Source organism: Marmota marmota, unplaced genomic scaffold (assembly GCF_001458135.2).
Source record: "Marmota marmota marmota unplaced genomic scaffold, marMar, whole genome shotgun sequence".
Lineage (NCBI taxonomy): Eukaryota > Metazoa > Chordata > Mammalia > Rodentia > Sciuridae > Marmota > Marmota marmota.
The window spans coordinates 14692727-14697406 of record NW_026000037.1 but is presented as its reverse complement, the minus strand read 5'-3'; positions in this window follow the sequence as shown (position 1 = coordinate 14697406).

The following is a 4680-nucleotide window of genomic DNA, read 5'->3' as shown; positions in this document are numbered from 1 at the left end:
CTGTACAATATGTTGTCTTTTGTGACTGGCTTCTTTCATAGTGTTTTCAAAATTTATGCATATTGTAGCATGTGTCAGTGCTTTTTATTGCTGAATAATGTTCATTGTATAAATGTACTTTATTGTGTTTACCCATTCTTCATTTGATTAACATTTGAGTTGTTTTTTTTTTTTTTTTTTTTTACTTTTTCATTATGAATAATACTGTGGATGTTTGTGTACAGTTTGTTTTTTTTTCTGGTGAACATGTTTTCATTTCTCTTGGGAGTGTACACTTTAAAGAAATTAGGTTTTCAACTTAATTAAAAGCAAAAATTCATTCATTTTGAGAGTATGATTAAATATTTTTAGTAAATACATAGAATTCAGAAACTATCACAAGTCTGTTTTAGAACATTTTACTTCTAAAAGTTCTCTCTGGCCTGTTGCAGTTATTTCTCATTCCCCTCATCCTTCATCCCTAGGCAAGCACCAATTGTTCTGTCTCCATAGATTTATTTACTTTTTCTGGGTATTTCATATGATGGAATTATGCAGTATATAGTCTTTTACATCATTTTTTTTCGCTTTGCATGTTTTTCGATTCATCTATATTGTAGCATGTATTAATATTAGGGTTTTATTCCTTTTTATTGCCAAATAGTAAATTTTTTTTGTATGGATATACCTCTTTTTGGTATTTGTTAAATCAGTTGATAGATATTTGGATTGTTTTCAGTTTTTGAACATTTTAAATAATGCTTCCTGAACATTTAAGTCTTAATGTGGATATAGGCTTTTGTTTTTCTTGGGTATATACCTGGGAGTAGAACTACTTTGAAACGTTTAACTTTTTTTTTTTTTTTTTTGGTACCAGGGATTGAACCCAGAGGTGCTTAACCACTTAACTACATCCCCAGCCCTTTTTATTTTTCTATTGTTTTGGTGATGCTGGGGATTGAACCCAGGGCTTGTACATGCTAGGTAAGCACTCTACCAACTGAGCTAGATCCCCAGTCTCTTTATTTTTCTATTTTGAGACAGGGTCTTGCTGCTTAGGCCCTTGCTATATTGCTGAGGCTGGCTTTGAACTTGGAATTCTCCTGCCTCAGCCTCAGCCTTCCCAGCCACTGGGATTACAGGCAAATGCACCTGCCAGGCATATGTTTAACTTTTTTTTTTTTTTGTGGTGCTGGGAATCCAACCCACGGCCTTGTGCATGCAAGGCAAGCACTCTACCAACTGAGCTATATCCCCAGCCCTATATTTAACTTTAGAAGAAATTGCCATACTGTGTCTCAAAGTGACTGTACCACTTTACATTTTTAACAGTAATATATGAGAATTCCAGTTTTCTTCATATCCTTGACAACACTTATTAATAGCTATCTGAGTGGATATGAAGTGGTTAACTCATTGTTTTAATTTCAAACTTCCTTATAACTCACAGTGTTGAGCACCTTTTTATATGATTATTACCCATTCATATATCTTTTGGTGACATAGCTGTTCAAATCTTTTGTCCATTTTTAAGTTGGGTTGAATGACTTCTTACTGACTTGTAAGAGTTTATAGTATATTCTGGATATAAGTCCTTTACTAGATATATTGTTTGCAAATATTTCTTCCTAGTCTGTGACTGGTCTTCTCCCCCCTCCTTTTTTTTTAATGTTTATTTTTTAGGTGTAGATGGACACAACACAATACCTTTATTTTTATGTGGTGCTGAGGATCTAACCCGGGTCCAGCCCATGTTAGGCCAGCGCTCTACCGACGAGCCACAGTCCTAGCCCCTCCCCCTGTCCTCTTTTTAAAAAACATTTTTAGTTGTAGATGGACACAATAACTTTCTTTCTTTCTTTAAATAATGAATTTTTATGTGGTGTTGAGGATTGAACCCAGGGCCTCACACATGCTAGGCAAGCTCTCTACCGCTGAGCTACAACCCCAGCCCCTCTCTTTTCTTCTTAAATTGAATATTAGGGACTTTTGAAGCCCACAAGTTTTAATTTGGATGAAATCTGGTTTTTTAATTTTTTCTTTTATGATATGATTTTGTTGTTTTGTGTAAGAGCTTTGCCTAATCCATGTCTTGAGGATTTTCTCCATTGTTTCTTTCATAAGTTTTATAGTTTTAGCTCTTACATTTTAATTTTATAACCTATTTTTTAAAAAATACTGTTTAGTTGTCAATGGATCTTTATTTATTTAGATGTGGTGCAGAGAATCGAACCCAGTGCCTTACACATGCTAGGCAAGCACTGTGCCACTGAGCCACAATCACAGCCAATTTTATGATCTATTTTGAGCTAATTTTTGTGTATGATGTGAAACAAGGGTCTAAATTCTTCTTTATTCTATGGATTATTCTAGTACTATTTATTGAAAAAGTGATCAGTTTCCCATTGATTTTAAATGTATAAATTTATTCATATGCCCTTACTTCTGTTCCATTATATATATGTCTGTCCTTATATCTTTATCCACCTGTTTTAATTCATTGTGCTTTCTGGTAAGTTATGAAACCAGGTAGTATAAGCCTTCCAATTTTGTTTTTAAAAAATGTTTTAACTGTTCTGGGTCCTGTGTAAAGTTTTTAGGATCAGCCTGTTAATTACTGTAAAAAAGTCTGCTGGAATTTTTATTAGAGATTTGCATTGAATCTATAAATGAATTTGGGGAGAGTTATTGTCTTATCATATTGAGTCTTCTAATATATGAACATGAAATTTTTTTACCATTTATTGATCATCTTCAACATTCATCTATAATAATGATGTTTGCGTTTTTCAGTGAACAAATCGAATGTTCCATTTTTTTTTTTTTTTTTGGTGGTGCTGGGGATTGAACCCAGGGCTCTGGGCATGTGAGGCAAGCACTACCAACTGAGATATATCCCCAGTCCTCCCATTTCTTTTGTAAAAAAAAAATATATATAGTAAAAACACTAAATGTCAGATCTACCCCCACCCTTACCTTTTTTTTTGGATACCAGAGATTGAACTCAGAGGTGTTTAATCACTGAGCCACATCCCTAGCTCTTTTTATTTTTTATTTTTAGGCAGGGTCTGGCTTAGTTGCTGAGGCTGGCCTTGAACTTGTTATCCTCCTCCCTCAGCCTCTGAGCCATTGGGATTACAGGTATGTGCTACCATTGCTGGCTACCCTTAACTTTAAAAAAAAAATAACATTTTTTAGTTGTAGATGGACACAGTACCTTTATTTTATTTATTTTATATGGTGCTGAGAATCGAACCCAGTGCCTCATGTATGCTAGGCAAGCGCTCCACCACTGAGCCACGACCTCAGCCCCTACCCTTAACTTTTTAAGTATAGAATACAGTACTATTCGTTATAGGCAAAATATTGTTTTGCAGATCAGTAGAACTTATTCATCTTGCATAACTGAAACTTTATGGCTATTGCTCCTTACTCCTTCCTACCCCAGCTCCTGGCTTCTTTGAGTTTAACTATTTTATTTCATTATTTTTTTTTTTTAGTTGTAGACGGACATAATTTATTCCTTCCTTCCTTCCTTCCTCCCTTCCTTCCTTCCTTCTTTCCTTACTTCCATCAATGGGGGTGCTGAAGATTGAATCCAGGGCCTCACACCTACGAGGCAAGTGCTTTACCACTGAGCTACAGCCCCAGCCGGAGTTTAACTATTTTAGATACCTCATAAGTGGATGTATTGTCCTGTGTTTGGTTCATTTCCCTTAGTCAAATGTTCTCGAAGTTTGTCCATGTTGCATATTGCACAATTTCCTTCCTTTTAAAGGCTCAGTAATATTTCATTGTAGTATATACCATATTAATGCTACTTTTGATCAGTTCATGCCTGTTTTATTCTTTTTGATGCTATTGTTAATGGCATTATCTTTTTAAAAATTTGTGTCAGATTTTTGTTGCTAGTATAATAGAAACAGTTGATTTTTGCAGATGGATCTTGTATCCTTAAATGTCACTGAAATAATTTATTAGTTTTTTTTTTTTTTTTGTGTGTGTGTGTTTGTGAATTCCTTAGTATTTTCTGCATACAGTTTCATGTCATCCCTGCATTCTTTTTCCCTTCTTTTTCTCCCTCCCTCAGCCATTTCCTTTCCTTTCTCCCTTCTTTCCTTTCATGACTAAAGCCACCAATACAAGGTTGATTGAAAGTGGGGAGAGTAGGCATCTGTATACTTTTATGAGGAAAGAATTCAGTCTTCTATTATTAAGATTATAATGCTGCCATCATAATTGGTAGAGGAAGTTTCTTTTTAATTTTTTCATTGTGTTTGTCATGAAATAGGTATTGAATTTTGTCAATGCTTTTTATATTATCATTACCAGCTGTGAATTTTCCCAGGACTTTCCTGAATTTAGCTCTGAAAGTCTTGAATCTTGGAAAACCCCTCAGTCCTAGACAAACCAGTAAGGTTGGTCACCCTAGTTTTTAAAATGATCATTGGTTTTGTCCTTTATTCCATTAATATTATGTTATTTGATTTTCAGGTATAAATTAGCCTTATATTCCTCAGACAAATGGAACTTGGTCATTGTATATAATTATACTTTGCTGAAATTGATTTGTTGATTTTAGTTGGACATTATTGCATCTGTATTTGTAAGGAATATTGGTTGGTATATTTCTTTTAAAAAGAGAAAAGATTATTTTTTGTAGTGCTGGAATGGAACCCAGGGCTCAGTGCCCAGTGCATG